We start from the raw sequence: 17,679 nt of genomic DNA, 5'->3' as shown, positions 1-17,679 counted from the left end.
ATAAATTTTATCAAAAGATTTGTCCCTGACTTTTCACGAATTGTTTTATCCATTCAATCTATGATCAAGAAAAATTATGTTTTCAACTAGGGGCATACTAAGCATGAAGTTTTCAATCTTATAAAACAAGCAATTATAAATGCCCTCTCTTTAGCAAATCCGAATTTTTCTAATCATTTTATTTTGTATACTTTTTCTTCCGAGACATCATATGCATCTATTCTCACACAAGTCAATGATGAGAAAGGTGAAGCACCAATTTCTTTCTTTAGCTCCAATTTGCAAGGTGCTGAATTGAATTACTGAGATCTTGAAAAGCAGGCTTTTGTTGTTTTCAAATCAATAAAACAGTTCATACCTTTTCCTCTTAAAACTCACCCTAAAGTAATAGTTCCATTCTCATTAGTGAGAAATTTATTGATGCAAAGAGAATTAGGTGAGAAAAGAGCTAACTAGGTAACAACACTGAAAAAATATGACATTGAAATTAGACCAGCTAGAATTGTTAAAGGTCAAGGCTTTTGCTGAACGTTAGCAACAGCATCCAACTTACCAGCACCAGAAGATTTAGGTAATGATATAAAAATATGTGAGGTAACCCTCAACAATACTGACTCTAAATATGTTGATATCATCTTTTATTTGAAAAATGGATATGCCCCTATGCAGCTCAGTTACAAAAGAACAATGGCTTTGAGATTAAAATCTAAGTAATATGAAATCATCAATGATGTTTTTTCAAGAACAATTATGATTATGTTTTACTTAGGTGCCTTGAAAAAACTGAGGCAGAAAAGGTTCTGCAAGAACTCCATGATGGACTAGTTGGTGGACATTTTGGAGGAAACACAACAACGCATAAATTCCTGCATGTCAACTATTATTGGCCAACCTTATTCAAAGATTCACATGAATATGTAAGGAAGTGCAAAATTTGTCAAACCGCTGCTTGAAGACAAAGGAAGCCCGCATTGCCATTACAGTCGGTCAACATTGAACAACCATTTAAGCAATGGGGACTAGACATAATAGGTGAGATCGTTCCTCTTTCTTCAAAGCAACATAGATATATCATTACATCAACTGATTACTTCACTAAGTGTGCGGAAGCAATTCCACTCAAGGTAGCCAAATTTTGAAAACATTATTGAATTTATTCATAAATTTATTATTACCAGATTTGGTCTACCTACCGCCCTCATGTTTGGCAATGCAACCTATTTCACAAGAAATGCTATGACATAATTTTCTCTCAAAAGAGGCTTTAAACTTAAATATTCTGCTAACTATTATCCTATGGGAAATGGATTAGCTGAATCAACACATAAAATCCTCATAAGGATCATTAAACGAACTATTGATCAAATTCAGAAAAACTGGCATAAATCTTTATCATTTGCTATATAGGCGGATAGAATAACACAAAAGGCCTCCATAAGCACTTCTCGATAAGTTTTTATTCCTACAAATGTAGTTATTCCCTCTCTAGTCATAGTTCAATTTATTGAAGAAACTCCTCAAACTTGAAGAAGAAAGAGATAAAACAACTAGGGGCATACTAATGTTTTCAACTAGGGGCATACTAAGCATGAATCAACACATAAAATCCTCATAAGGATCATTAAACGAACTATTGATCAAATTCAGAAAAACTGGCATAAATCTTTATCATTTGCTATATAGGCGGATAGAATAACACAAAAGGCCTCCATAAGCACTTCTCGATAAGTTTTTATTCCTACAAATGTAGTTATTCCCTCTCTAGTCATAGTTCAATTTATTGAAGAAACTCCTCAAACTTGAAGAAGAAAGAGATAAAACAACTAGGGGCATACAAATGTTTTCAACTAGGGGCATACTAAGCATGAAGTTTTCAATCTTATAAAACAAGCAATTATAAATGCCCTCTCTTTAGCAAATCCGAATTTTTCTAATCATTTTATTTTGTATACTTTTTCTTCCGAGACATCATATGCATCTATTCTCACACAAGTCAATGATGAGAAAGGTGAAGCACCAATTTCTTTCTTTAGCTCCAATTTGCAAGGTGCTGAATTGAATTACTGAGATCTTGAAAAGCAGGCTTTTGTTCTTTTCAAATCAATAAAACAGTTCATACCTTTTCCTCTTAAAACTCACCCTAAAGTAATAGTTCCATTCTCATTAGTGAGAAATTTATTGATGCAAAGAGAATTAGGTGAGAAAAGAGCTAACTAGGTAACAACACTGAAAAAATATGACATTGAAATTAGACCAGCTAGAATTGTTAAAGGTCAAGGCTTTTGCTGAACGTTAGCAACAGCATCCAACTTACCAGCACCAGAAGATTTAGGTAATGATATAAAAATATGTGAGGTAACCCTCAACAATACTGACTCTAAATATGTTGATATCATCTTTTATTTGAAAAATGGATATGCCCCTATGCAGCTCAGTTACAAAAGAAAAATGGCTTTGAGATTAAAATCTAAGTAATATGAAATCATCAATGATGTTTTTTCAAGAACAATTATGATTATGTTTTACTTAGGTGCCTTGAAAAAACTGAGGCAGAAAAGGTTCTGCAAGAACTCCATGATGGACTAGTTGGTGGACATTTTGGAGGAAACACAACAACGCATAAATTCCTGCATGTCAACTATTATTGGCCAACCTTATTCAAAGATTCACATGAATATGTAAGGAAGTGCAAAATTTGTCAAACCGCTGCTTGAAGACAAAGGAAGCCCGCATTGCCATTACAGTCGGTCAACATTGAACAACCATTTAAGCAATGGGGACTAGACATAATAGGTGAGATCGTTCCTCACTCTTCAAAGCAACATAGATATATCATTACATCAACTGATTACTTCACTAAGTGTGCGGAAGCAATTCCACTCAAGGTAGCCAAATTTTGAAAACATTATTGAATTTATTCATAAATTTATTATTACCAGATTTGGTCTACCTACCGCCCTCATGTTTGGCAATGCAACCTATTTCACAAGAAATGCTATGACATAATTTTCTCTCAAAAGAGGCTTTAAACTTAAATATTCTGCTAATTATTATCCTATGGGAAATGGATTAGCTGAATCAACACATAAAATCCTCATAAGGATCATTAAACGAACTATTGATCAAATTCAGAAAAACTGGCATAAATCTTTATCATTTGCTATATAGGCGGATAGAATAACACAAAAGGCCTCCATAAGCACTTCTCGATAAGTTTTTATTCCTACAAATGTAGTTATTCCCTCTCTAGTCATAGTTCAATTTATTGAAGAAACTCCTCCAACTTGAAGAAGAAAGAGATAAAACCAAGTTCATACATGCGCATCATCAACAGTTAGTCAAATCTTATTTCGATGCAAATTCTGTAAGTCCTAAATATTTTCAACTCGGAGACCTTGTATTGAAGTGGGATAAAGCACATGAGGAAAAAGGTAAGCATACCAAATTCCAAAGAATGTGGCTTGGCCCATTTCACATTGCAGAACAAATCTGCCCATCAACGTTTCTATTGCAAGATTTATCAGGCAAGAGAGATTCTCTGCCTGTGCATGGGCAGATTTTGAAGAAATATTTTCATAGAAGATAACCACTTCCATCCCTTGTACATTATTTCCTTTACGTTTCCTAGGAAAATAAAAGTTAAATAGTATTTACTTTTGGCCTTACAATAAAAATCTCTTTAAATATTTTGATTTTTCGTTTGTATAAGTAGAGATTGTTAAGGAAATAATTATGACATTTGAAAAATAAGCTAAGTTCAATCTCTTTAAAATTCCCCTGTTTCCACCAAAATTAGTTATTCTTTGTGAAACCCCAACTTTATAAAGAGACCTTTGTTATATTATCAGTCAAGAAAAGTATCTTTAACAAAGCAAAGACTCTTTGCAGATAAGCACCTTTAACTCTACAATTGTCATCCGAGAACTCTTAAGGAGTCGATGATTCTCCCCATCTAGTAAACATTTCTCTGCTTAGAGTGTAATTCTAAAATATACTAAAACTTAAAAGATAAGAGGTCTCATTAAGAGTCGGTTTACCATGTTCCTAGGGAAATAATAGACTGACATTACCAATACTGCATATCAAAACAAGGTAATGATTTGAGATTATTTTAATCAAAAGTTAAGGGGTCTCATCATGAACCATATTGTTCAGTTGAAATACAACCAGTGAATAGTGTTGTCATTATTTGGCCACCAAACCAAGACAGTGACTTTTAAGTAGAAAAAAGAAAAAAAAAATTAGAATAAAAATAAACGGTTTAAAAAAATAAAAAGAAGAGAATAAGTATATGAGTCTGAATTTATCTCTAAAAATTGCACTCTTATCTTGATTGGATACTAAATCATTGATGTTTAAAAGGTATCCCTGTCGAGGCTATGGACGCCTACTGATAGCAGAGCCTCTACCTGTGACAAATGAGTACATCTAAAATCTAATTGGCAAGAGCCCCCTACTTTATTTTAAACCAGGTAAAGACTGATATAGATAAAGGAATTTTCATTTTGAAGAGGATATCGAATGAATTGTGATTAGGTGAGTTTGTTTTCCTATTCAAACAAATGTTTCTTATCTTAAATTTCATGTCATTTCTATTTTCAGAACTATGTTTATTTTGTAAGTTTTTGAAGTTTCAAAAAACTATTAGAGATAACTGGTTCTTCCATTGAATCGCCAATTGTTGTATTGTTCAACAACCCCACATTTATTGATTTAATAATTAATATTGTATTAATAAATGGCGACCCTTTTAAAAATTCTCCAAAAAAAAATTTATCAAATAAGAGCTTTCCTTTTGTAAAGCATTTGGAAGAAAACTTTGGATAAACTAACATATCAAACCAAATCCTTTTCATGATAATGCATTCCCGCTTTATCGCAAATCGCAGGATCTGATAACAACCAGGATTAGTCATGAGGCAGAATCTGCGAGATGCGATAAGTGAAATCTCCGTAAAAGACCCATAAATAACACTTAGCTTATATAATACTTAAGGCTTGAACTATTCTTCAAAGGTCTTTATTGCAATCACATCACATTTCTTAAAAGTACGCAAACATACAAACCACAAGAAAACGTGAAGTGCGATGTAATCGGACCCAACAGATAATTAAAACTATTATAGAACTACATTCGGGTCCGACATAGCGTAATCCCGCTTATCGCATATTGCAAAATGTTAAAGCAGATTTGAATTACTCTATTCATAAATCTTCGAGAATTGTGATTTGCGATTTGCGAGAAATACAATGTGTGACTTGCGAGATCTACGACCTTCAAGAATTGTGATTTGCGATTTGCGATTCATCGCAATTGCAAAAAATTGGTACTACATGAACATTCAAACCAATCGAAAATATGCAATGCGGCATTTTGATATGACATAAAGAAAACCTTCTATCAGCCTTAATGTATAGTTAATGAAATTTAAATGCATTTATTTGTTTAACAGCTCAAGATGATAGATATATTTCTTATTCGTGTTCGAAATAAAAGCTTCATCCTTACGTGCTTTCAAATTTACTATGCTATTCGTGCTTTCCCTTTCATTTACTTCTCTGCATTTTTATCTTGTTTTCTCCATTTGCATGAATTACAGGAAGTTTTTGAAGCACACAACATTCACAGAAATGGTCAAGAAAGGAAAAAAGACGACAGATGATACTGCCCCTGAGCAGACAGAAATGCTACCTCTACTCTCTGATAACACTTGTGACAAAGATGGCGGAACTACGACTTGGGAAGCAATGCACAGTCTACTAGAGGGAGAAAACCCAAGGCCCCTGGAGGTTAAGGCAACAGTGGATGCCACGACTTCATATGATTCTTCTTACTTTGAAGTAGCATGCTCCTTTCTACACAGGATCGCTAAAAGACCAAAAATCTTACCATATATAGGTATGGTAAGATGGCTTATTGATGAAGTGGATGTTTCGGATAGAACGTAAAGAAACTCCAAGCAAGATGTTATGGGATCATTCAAATTAGACAATTTGAGCCAAATGTTCCATCTACCGCAGCCACAGAAGATATATGACAAAGATTTTATCGAGCATTTCACCAAAGAGAATGAAGATCCAATGGACGTTATGAAAGCTTGGAGGTCTGGCTCCAACAAGTTTAGACAGGAGAAAACTAGTATGTACCCCATCGAACCTGTGTCATCCCCATACAATTTTGCAGCTGCAATGTTGTGTAGCCTGTTCGGAAAGGATGATACTACCAACTTTTCCACTGAATGGGTTCCTATTATTGATGCAATTGTAAATGCTACCATTTTGAACTAGAGTGCAATTTTGTCGGATAACCTAGCCATAGCCATTAGAGAATACAAGCATCATAGAATTGTCTCCACTCGGGTTATCCCTCCCTTTTTCATGAGTGCTTATGTCATGGATGTTGCATGCTTTTCTCGCATTTTCCAAACATTGGCTGGAAATGGACCTTAAAAGATCCTAGACCATCCATATTTATCACAAGATACTGTGGGAATCACAGTTTGGCTCCCATTTTTATAAGATTTGTTATGGTGTCATGCTACCTATTTATCAGACCATCTTTTATAAGAAATCCCCCAGGCTTTCAGAGGAATCAAAGATTGACATCTTGCCAATGGCGAGATGGTTTGGTGAGGAATGGTTTACTTATATTAGAGTTTTCAAGAGTATTATTGCTCCCCATGTTCTCCCATACCATGCTTCAGATAAACTATTGGTATGGGAAATAGCTTATCACACAGTGGGTGATGGAATCACCAAAACCCTTAAAGAGCAAAATAAAGCCATTTGGCCAACCTTCCCTTTACAATGTCGCGCTTTCGCGTTGCATGATCTCGGGCATGCATCTAAAGAAATAGAGGACATCACGAACCTATAACTAGCTATCGTGCCAGGTAGACAATATGACCCCAACAAGATTGCTAAGAATTTCACTGCCATGGTCAAAGTCAAGCAATTCAGTCATGAGGAAGATCCGTTTGATGATTTATTTGGGCAAGCCGAGAGATTTTCACAAGTTTTTTACTTAGCATCACTGAATCTAGACCCAAAAGACCTGAGAAAATTCCACATGTACAGAAATAAAAGGCTTGAACAGGTTCCTTTGGACCTATTACAAATTTAAGAAGTAAGAGAACCTACTCCCAGCGTAAGCTTAGACGAGAGTCCCAAACACAATTCTGATGAAAAATCAGAACAGAAGTCAGCTCAGGGTTCTGAAGACTCTAAACATGAATATGGGAATAAAGAAGGAAGCCCCGAGGCAGACCCTGAACAGGATACAAAAGAAGATCGTGGAGAAACGATCGAGAAGGTCTCAACTGAACAAGACATGGAGATTATTCCCTTGCAGGTTGAAAGAGAAAAGACCCCAGTCACCAATCTGGAACAGGAGTGGGAGAAATTCAATAGAAAGATCCAAATAGAGATTGTTCTTGAAGGAAGGTCTGGATTCCAGACTCCATAGCACACTCAACAAGTTGTAAATCTAGAAGCCACAATACAAGAAATTATAACCACTCAAGGCATTAAGATCATCCCGACACATCCAACTTTTGAAATTGTTTTGAAAATTGAAGAAATACCACCCTTGTATATATTCTACATTCCTACACATAAGTATGTAGTAAAAATGCAGAGAAAGAAAACAAAATTAGATGTATTGGAAATACCAACTGAGTCTGGAAGGTGAGCCAATGAAGATAGTGTGGAGAGACACCCCCATGGATCCATCAAATAACCTTACAAAGCTATCACATTATGTAGGAGCTTATGCAACTACAACAATTGATAAGGCAGCAGAGGTTCAACTGTTACTGAAGTAAAAGGAAGAAAGAGTTCAATTACTTGAACAGCAACTCGAGCTAGAAACACAAAACACCAATAAGCAGGCGAAAATACAACTAGCACGGCTTCAACAAAATTTTGAGAAAATGACAATACAACATCAAGCAGACATGGCAGTTAAGAACACACAGATTCACCAAATGCAAGCTATATTAGAAAAATTCAAAGGCAGAAGTCAAGTAGATGAATTTTTCAAAGAGGCACTTGAGTTAAATTCTCTTTTGGTATAGCAGTAGGAAGTATTATGTCAAATAATTTCAATGATCAAATCTTATTAGGAATCAAGTAACAAATTAAACAATCAAGAGATTGATCAAAGATTAGAATATGAAGAGCTTAAGAAAAGAATAACATAATTCATTTCTTGGCAAGAATTTGAATAAGGCAAGAAGGTTGATCTACCAAAGATCGAGTCGTCTCACAAAGAGATCTTATATACAGATTGGGACGTGCAATTAAAACAGACAGAGAGAGCAGCAGCAAGAGTAACCATTACAACAAACAACATCATTGAGGTTGTCAATGAAAATCTCCAAACTGCCAATCTTATCAGAGAATGCAATCCAGAGGCTCTCCCGGATGTTAAACAATTGGAAGAATGGTGGAAATAAACTACCTAGACAAATGCAGAAGCAATCAAGCAACTACCTAAGCTTGATTGCAAAACATATTGGCGGTTTCCGGTGAAACCACACAGTCATTGGATGACTCTACGTTGTTTAACTAATTCTGCTCAAAATATGGTGCCACCTCTCACCGATGTTGTATTCACGGGGCAACTGAGATCCAGAATTGGCCAACCTCCCCAGGTTAAGCCAATGATAGACATTTGCGAGCTCAAGGACCGAATGGCCAAATAGGGCCATTCAATTTGCAAAAGCTTGTCATCATTTATTTTTATTTTTAGTTTTTGTTTCACTTATTCTGAGGAAGGTTGTTTGAAACCTCCTCAGCTTTTTATGTAATAATCTATTTTTAAGCATGTATTATAGTATTTAAACCCCTCTCATGCATTTAGAGAAGGGTCCAGGATTTTATCAAAAACACTTTACAAAACATTACACTTCTGTATTTTTGTGAAAGTTTTGATGAAATTATTGGAACGTGATCTTTTTTTTTTAATATCGAAGCATACTCTACTGAAATTGCACTTATGTACTCTTAGAGTATATTTGATTGGATGAAAGTGGATCAATATTATTGAGCCCATGAACAAGACCTTTCATATATGGTACTTTTATCTTATGATCGTGTTTTATTTATGCATTAGCAATACTCTTTCCTTCTTTGTCTTATCTATGAGAATATGAATTATAGTTCTACATTATTACACTTTGTATGATGTTTCAACTTCACTTCCTTATCCAATACATGAACAATTACTATATGCGATAAAATTTTCTCAATTGTTTTGTCTAACTATTTAGCCAAAACAATTATCATTAACGATTTCATTTCTTTTGGCAGTTGAATAATATTTCTTACCAATTTCTTTGAGACATCTTTATAGATCGCATATCTTAGTTTATTCCCAGGTATATTTATAGTAAGATAAAGTTAGAATAAGATATATGCATGTGTTTATTGTTTAGACTAGATCATTTTTGGTTGAATCATTCTCCAATATATCTTATATCACCCCAACATCATTATCAAATCTATCCTCTCTGGGAAACTGGTCCCATTATCCCCAATGGGAGCCACTATACCAAACGGAAAAGGAGTTGCTTTTAAAGTCCGGACATGGTGGTTACCCCCCATGTTGTCACAGGGGATTTCGAGGCTTCAATAGGAGCCTTGGGTGTTACGAAAATTTTCTAATCGGAAGTGGAACTAAACTCAGGACAGCTAGGGCCTGACATAACCATCAGCCCAAGCTGAAGTGCCTTGATAGCCGGCGCGGCTTCCACTCCGTCAATAGATATATCATAGAAGACCAGAGGCTTAGATAAATTAACAGCGAGTGAATCAACATTGTGATCAAATGAAGAAGTACAGAGATCACGACAACCACGATCAGAAAATTCAGGATGTTTGTCGGCATCCTCATGATTTGATGAATCATGTACATGGGTAGATGAGAAACAAGGATGTTCACCCTTTGTGTTTTCAGAAATGACAGATGACATATGGGACAGATGTTTAGAGGAACATGTGTCATCTCTGCAATGTAATGATAGGTTGACATCGATGTGTCCTATGAGCGATCGGAAGTAGAAACATCTAGAGATGAGTTTTCACAGGGAGAATCAAAAGTGGAAGAATAACAAGGGATGTGACGATATAACGGATGAGGCGCGGATGGAAGGGAATCATCCTTCACTGCAGGTTCTTCTTCAGATTCCCGCACACACTCATCATGAATGATAGCGCAGGTTGGCTGCACAACACTAATTCTATCAAAAAATTGATCTTCGTTCACAACAAGTGTGGAGTCCAGAACGGTAGAACACAAGATAGTACAATTCGGAGGATCAACAGAACACAGGGACAGAGGTTGAGGTAACAAGTCCCCATGACAACCAGCAGGCTCGAAAGCCAAATTTGCACAGATATCAAGAGTAGGTGGGATAGGAGGATGTGACAGTTCAACACATGTGCGCACACCTTCTCCTTCCTCACACTTCGGAGCAAGAGTTGTTCTATGAGAAGAGGATGGACAGTCACTTGTGACAACGACCTTGTCCATCATAGATTTGGCAGCTCTAACACCAAGGTATGTTGGGAGGGGTTTGAATGACTCTAAGAATTGCGAAATTTCATATATGTAAAGAAGATACTTAAATCTTTCATCGAGAAATTCCCAATCACTTTCATCTTCAAGAAATCGTCATGCAAGATTACAAAAGCGTGTGTGAAATTGCTCAACAAATTCATCAAGTGCTTTTCGTAGTTACAAAATTTCTTTATTGAGCGCTTGACAGTGAAAATGATGGAAAGCACGATCTATCTCTACGATCAACTGAGTGAGACAGTGAATAGAGTTCTCAGGCAACGTGACAGACCAATGCAGCGGGTGCCCTCGAAGTGTGTGTGCGAACAACGCGCACCTCATCTAATCTTCATGGATTTTATACTTTTGATATATAACTACTAAGGCCATTCTCTATTCAAGCTAGGTCATTCTGCCTTCACCTTCATATGTGTATTGTGACAAGAAATTCCAAAGCTTCTCCGAGATTTCAAAGTCGTTCCAATAAAACATACAGTCTGGGAGAGCAATCATGTATTTAGTTATGATAAGTATGCGCAGATTCAAAAGAGATTGCGAGGACTCAGATTTTCATCTGGCCCTCCTTTAACACCAAAAATGTTGACGGCGCTACACCTGCCAACATTCAAGGGATCTCCACAATATGAATTCCCAATCAAACCTCACACCGTTTGGTGTAGGAGTCCCATCCGGTACGATAGCCCGATTGCCATTATCTTAAAGGTATGCCTTATCTCTTGCTTGTTAGCACATGTGATTGGTTTATTTTGTCTTCGAACAATGAGGTTTGCATGCCTAGTGAGTGCTTAGTGTCACTTGTGCAAAGGTTCTCTCACTACAGACGGAGAGGGTGAAAGTGAGTCTCAAGTCGAAAGGGAATAGTCCCAACTCTGTTAGAGACACACAACACGTGTGCAACTTCTGGCAGAGTAGTCCACATGGATGCGACAATCACAAAAACACAGTGAAAGGATAGCACGTACAACACCTAGCGGAATAGTCCACATGTCTGCGACGGTCTTTATAACAAGTTTATGAGAATGAATTTGTCGAGTGTCCAACGAAATAGTCCACATGGCCAAGACAGCGTTAACAACTGACACAACACATTTCCAATAGCTTATGTACTAAAACAACGAAATAGTTCAACTGCATTAATACAGGTTAAAGCAACATGCATTACAATAATCCAAAGAATAGTCTTACAAATGAATACAATACATGTGTGAAAACGTGCTGGCCTATTATCAGGCTTCTGAATTAAGTGAAAGTTCCAAGACACATCGGTACACCATACATCACTAACCCTGATAGAAAGGCATTGGATCCATTGCTCGCTCATCAAAGAAAAGACTACAGACTCTCAAGGCTATGTTGGAGGAACCAAGGTGAAAAGTCTTTTGCATGTACAAATGAGGGGTATATATAGCCAAGGGTGAAATTGACCCTTGTGACTGTTCGACTTCCCTCATGACTATTTGACTTACATGACCCTTCGACTTACATGACTCTTTGACTTCATCTGTGGATCTCTTGGACTCCCACGTTACATTACATTGATTACATAGTTATCACCCAAAGTAGTGATGTGGCCGAGATGACTCAAGACACAACTCGACATGACGCTGCAGATATGCCCAGGCTGGTTGTGTTTTTCAAGTCAAGCTATTATGCTGCTGAGGGATGAGTGTGCCCATGGTGTACCATAGATTCACCTCCACATGGCAGAGTGTGCGAAGTCTTCAATGGTCTTGGTGTTCTCTTGCTAGTTCATGCATGCGCATGTGTCTCCTTTGCTTTCTACTTCGTACGCTTCGTGTGTCCATCCGTTCACGAACAAGTCTCCTGGCATGCACTTATTATTCATCTCGTTCGTCGTCGTGCCATGTCTCATCCATGTACATGTATCTGCAATCACTCATGGTGAGACGACATCAAATCCATATATCTCCTAGTCTACCATGATGCATCATCTTTCATTTTAATGTGCAAGTGACCGAGAGAGAGGAAAAGGCTCTGAAATAGCGCAAAGCACATGTTAAGCTGGGATGCAAGGCTCCAGGGCACCTTCAAGAAAAACTGCATAGAGGTCGTTGGGAGGCTGGGGTGAGCATTCTAGAACAGCAATGACAATATGTGGGATTTGGCTTAGCTGGGAGGCAAAATTGCGCAATGATTTGAGGGAGGCAATGTAGGCAGCAAGGAAGACACTCGCAGTGAAAACTACACACATTCTTAAGGGAGGCTGGGAATAGGCTGCGGGAGCGTGGTGGCCAAAACTACGCAAAACTGGGAGGTAGGCATGCACAACATGTCCACGTAGTTCGGGGCTGAGTAAGGTGTCGAGCACCTGGATAACAGTCTAAGAAAACTGCAGAGTTTTCAGGAGGAGCAACAAGCCAGCTAACAAGGGGATTGGCTGACAGAAGTGCACAATTTTCAGGGATAGTGCAGTGACAGGCAGCGAGTGCCAGTCCCTCATGTCTACGCAATTTCTTCTGTCAGTAGAGGCGACCATGCTGACAGATTTTGCGCAATTTTTGGGAAGAGTGAAGCCCGAGGTTACTGCCCAGTCAGACCCTTCGGTTGACCAATGGGAGGCTTGATAGATTGGCTTGCAGGCATCACAGATTGAGCTCGCTTCTTGGAAAACTTCTACATTGTTCTATATGACAGTCAGCTAGTTCGATGCCAGGATTGTGCAATGCAAACTACTTAGGAGGCAGCCTCAAGCTCTACGTAATTCTAGGCAGCAGCACATGTTCACTGGAGGTTGAGAGTGCACAATGTAGCTCAACGAAGGTCCGGCTTATGGAGGGTGGTCCGGTCGACAAATATTCACTGAAATAATTAAGTGATTCAACGAGCGAACTTGTGTATACATGACCTTGCGAATGCAAACTCAACATGATTTAACGACAAGACATCTCGAACCAACAAGACAACATATGCACAGTGTGACTGATTGTGGGACTATCTAATGGTAAGAGAGACAAGTGCGACACTTTGGATGGACCTCCAGACGACCATGATGAAACTTGCTCAATAGTTCTTACAACATCGTGTGTGAGTGCGATAGATGTTTACATAGCAAACATAACTCAAACACCAACCTTCAACATCACCAGAACAAGGTCGCAAGCATGACATAGTAGTCAACATGCCAAAGGCGACAATTGGTCAAACAAGAGAGAAGGAAGCAAGAGATGTAGAGGAAACAGGTGAAATGACTTTTTGTGTTTGTGCATATGCATGTTACTGAGGATGGGATGATATGACAATGACAGGCAGTCCTGCAAACTCAACTAAGAGGCGTACCTTGAAATGTGTTCTTTACTGACCATACATACCCTCGAGATGATCATGCGTCCGACAGAGTTTTCATGCAGTCCTGATCTTTTCCATTACTCGGTCTCTTGGTTCTTCTCCTCAACTCCTTGGGAGTGATCTCAGCATGTCACATTTTCCTGTAGTCACTGGGTGATGGATTAGTGTCATTTTAGTAGGAAGTGACTAATGCCAGGATGAGGCCATGGGAGGCCCATCTACGTAGTTTCTACATGGAAGATTGACAGGACAACTTGGAAAACACTGTGCAGTTTTCAGGCACAGAACATTGCTGCAGGATGGGGGTTCTGGGAGGACACCTCTACGCAGTTTCTACATGGAGGGCAGTTGGACTACTCTACTCATTTCTAGAGAGCATTGTTGGCTTCCAGACTGCTCTGCACATTTCTAAAGAGCAGTGTTAACTGGGGTCTCTGCGGGTTGCAGGGTTTCAGTAGGCAAGGGAGGAAGCTTGATGGTTGTAGAAGAAAAGTGCAAAGTTTCCAGAAGCTGAATGAGGTTAGGTTGCTTGGGAAATGGCTAAGTGTGAGATCTGTGACACAGATGTAAACAGTGATAGGACTCGATTGTGATCACACACGGATACTTAGTGACACAACGTAGACCATCCAGAATTCATAAGACATATTTTTCTTGATGCAACAACCTTCGTGACAAGAGTGCGTGAAGTGATTGTGAAAAACATCTATGTGATGACAACCACTCATGCGCACATGCTTTCCCTTGAAGCAAAACAACATCCCCTTTGCATGACAAACAACAACCCCTATGCCCAAAGATGACACATGTTGCATAAAGATGAGAACATGGACAACTCTTATGATCAAGGAGGGGAGCTTGAAATCATCAGCTTACCAACGAGTGACCAAGGATGATCGATCACAGGATCCAAGGTAGGCTCCAAAATTTGCATGTGAGCCAAGATTTTGGAGGGTGGTTGTAGCTGCTACAACAAAGAGAAAAGGATTAATTTATATCTTAGTTAAATTTTACAGAGGAATTGGTACCACATTATGTGGATATTAAGAAGTACATTCTTTAGTCAATTGGTGGATCTTCGACAAAATGGTCCAATTACAAAGCACATTCAATACTTCCAAAAGTCGATCTCAATGTAAAGGACATTCTAGAGGATATTGTCACATCTATTTATGGGAACTTTAAATGAAAACATCCACCATGAGGATCATCTCTTTGAACTTAGATCTCTATAGAATAATTTCATTATGGAAAAAAAGTTGAGGGTGAAAATATGGCCACTACAAAGTTGGTCACTAATAACTATATAGAAGATCATGGTCCCTCACCTAAACAGACAAGGTTGAATCCTCAACAAATGGATGAAAGAAGAGAAAAGAGACTATGTTTCAATTGTGACAGCGACTACAATAAGGGCATAAATGTAGCGAGAATAAATTATTCTACATAGGCTCCAAAGAGTAAGAAGACAAATAATTGGCATTGTCATAAGATCTAGAGTTAGAAGAGATTACTCCAACAATATACTGCAATGCATTTTTTGAAATCAATACTCTACAAACCTTGAATGTAGGAGGTTATATAAAAAATAAAGTGGTAATAATATTGATTGATTTTGGAAGCGCACACAACTTCATTAATTACAAATTAGTAGAGTTTGTCATTTGTTTCGTATAGCCAACACGGGAGTTTCAAGTAATGGTTGCAAATGGAGATGACACAATTTGATCAAGAAAGTGTCGTTGTATTAAGCTCAATGTGATGTAGTATTTATTGGATAGTCCCATGATTGCAATAGAAATAGATGGTGTTGGTATTGTATTAAGGATCCAATGGTTACAATCATTAGAAACAATGACCTTTATTTCGAATATCTCCTCATAATATTTACCTTAGGAGACAAGGAAATTGTGCTTAGTGGTATCCAAGGTAAACCATCTAAAGTGATAAGCTCTAATAGAATGAAAAAATACTCAATAAGGGCACCAATGTGTAAATGCATAATTGTGTTCACTAAATCTTTAAACATCAATATCATCTATCTAAAGGGGTCCCCAGAAAGCAAAGATTAAGAAAGTAAGTACTACACCAATTATGGAGTGCCTCATCAAACATAAGAACCTACCAGTGGAAGAGGTGAGATGAGGAACAACTTATTTATGAAAAATCAATCTCAATTAGTCAAATTTTTGGGGCAATACTTGTTTGAAGAGGACATGCATGTTACGCCCTATATAAGCCTCGTGCCAACCCTAAATCCCTTATTAAGTCCTAGATATTGAGTTATTACATTTTTAATGCATTATTGTTATGTAATCTAGAACCTTTCATTGTCCCATTTTATTATAATTCTACCTTTTTTCTTCTGAATCATCAAATATTGTTTTGTACATTGTACTCATTGTAAAAAGAGGTTTCCCACTCTAAGAGGACTAAATTATTCGTTTTTTTTATCATTTTTAGGGTGCGAGGTTCATAACATCTCGTTTGGATAAGATAGATACAACACCTTTACCTGAGGCATTGACTTTGGTAATAATATCCTAAACTAATTTCAAATTTAATAGAGCTATCAATGCTCGAAAATAATTCTTTATTACGTGTCATATGATTGTTGCATCCACTTTCCAACAGTCAAAGAACCTTCTTTTGATCTTCTTTAGTGATTTTATATGAAATGAATATTGTCTCAAATGCTCCCTCTTCATTGTTGGAGGCATTAGCTCTACCCTTGTTTAAATCTCGTTGTCTCTTTCCACATTCACTTTCATAGTGACCATACATTTTGTAATAGTAACATTAGACTTTGTATTTGTTTGTCCTTATATTGCCTCTGCCCTTTCAATTCTGATTGTTTAGGCTGATTTGATTTCCATACCTATTTTGTTTTTGTTCTTTCCTCTACTTGATGATTACCTCTGCCTCTACCTTTATTGATGAATGTTTGAGTCTTAAAGGGATGTTCTAAGTATTTCTCTTCCATGTTGATTCTTGATTCATGGTATAAAAGAGAACAAATTAATTCTTATAGTATCAATTTAGATATGCCTTTGAACTCTTTATGAAAATAACAGCCATTTCAAATTTCTTAGCCATGCTTATGAGAATATTTTAAAAAATCGTTTGATCTTCAATCTTCTATCCATGAATCTTCATCTAATTCACAACCCTTATCACTCTTGTCATGAACTGGTCAATGTTCATTTTCTACTTCTTCTTCAAGTTTTCAAACCCTCTCCTTCGAGTTTGAAGCTTCATTGTTTTCACTTTATCACTACCCTAATGTTCTAACTCCATGAAATCCCATGCTTGATTTGTACTAAGTACTCATATTATCTTGGGAAAAATCAAGTCATCCACTAAACGTTTCATACAATACTTGGGATTATTTTCCTTTCTGGTCAATTCTACAAGTTTATTTCTTTTGGAATTAATCATGGCATATAGAGCTACATGACTAGGCTATTAGAGGAGATTCTCCATTCTAACAATCCAGTCTCGATTAGTACCGGACATTTCTAAAATTGCAAGAATGTTTTCATCATTCGAGACCATAACTCATATTTATTGCCAATATTAATTATTCCCTATATTTTCCTTAGGTTACTTATACAAGCCATTAAGGAAAATGCTAAAAAACGGGTTAGCAAAAGTGTTTTCCTTTTTCTTCTCCTCAAGGCACAATTTATTGGCAAGGCAGAACTAACTACAAGATAAATGACATGCAGAGGAAAAAATGATTACACACCATGTCTCATATTCAAATGGGGATGAAAGCACCATATTTCCAATTT

General features: G+C 37.2%; 1 protein-coding gene across 1 annotated transcript in view; it reads right to left on the bottom strand.

Moving 5' to 3' along the window:
* Nucleotides 1-17,679, bottom strand: part of LOC149212065 (MADS-box protein SOC1-like) — a 411,381-nt gene that overhangs the window by 234,749 nt on the left and 158,953 nt on the right. The gene's annotated exons all lie outside the window — the stretch shown is intronic.

Source organism: Pinus tabuliformis, chromosome 1_1, assembly GCF_031772625.1.
Source record: "Pinus tabuliformis cultivar Carrire ecotype Pingquan chromosome 1_1, CPIR1, whole genome shotgun sequence".
Taxonomy (NCBI): domain Eukaryota; kingdom Viridiplantae; phylum Streptophyta; class Pinopsida; order Pinales; family Pinaceae; genus Pinus; species Pinus tabuliformis.
The sequence above is the reverse complement of the archived record's forward strand: the minus strand, read 5'-3'. Positions and strand labels throughout refer to the sequence as shown.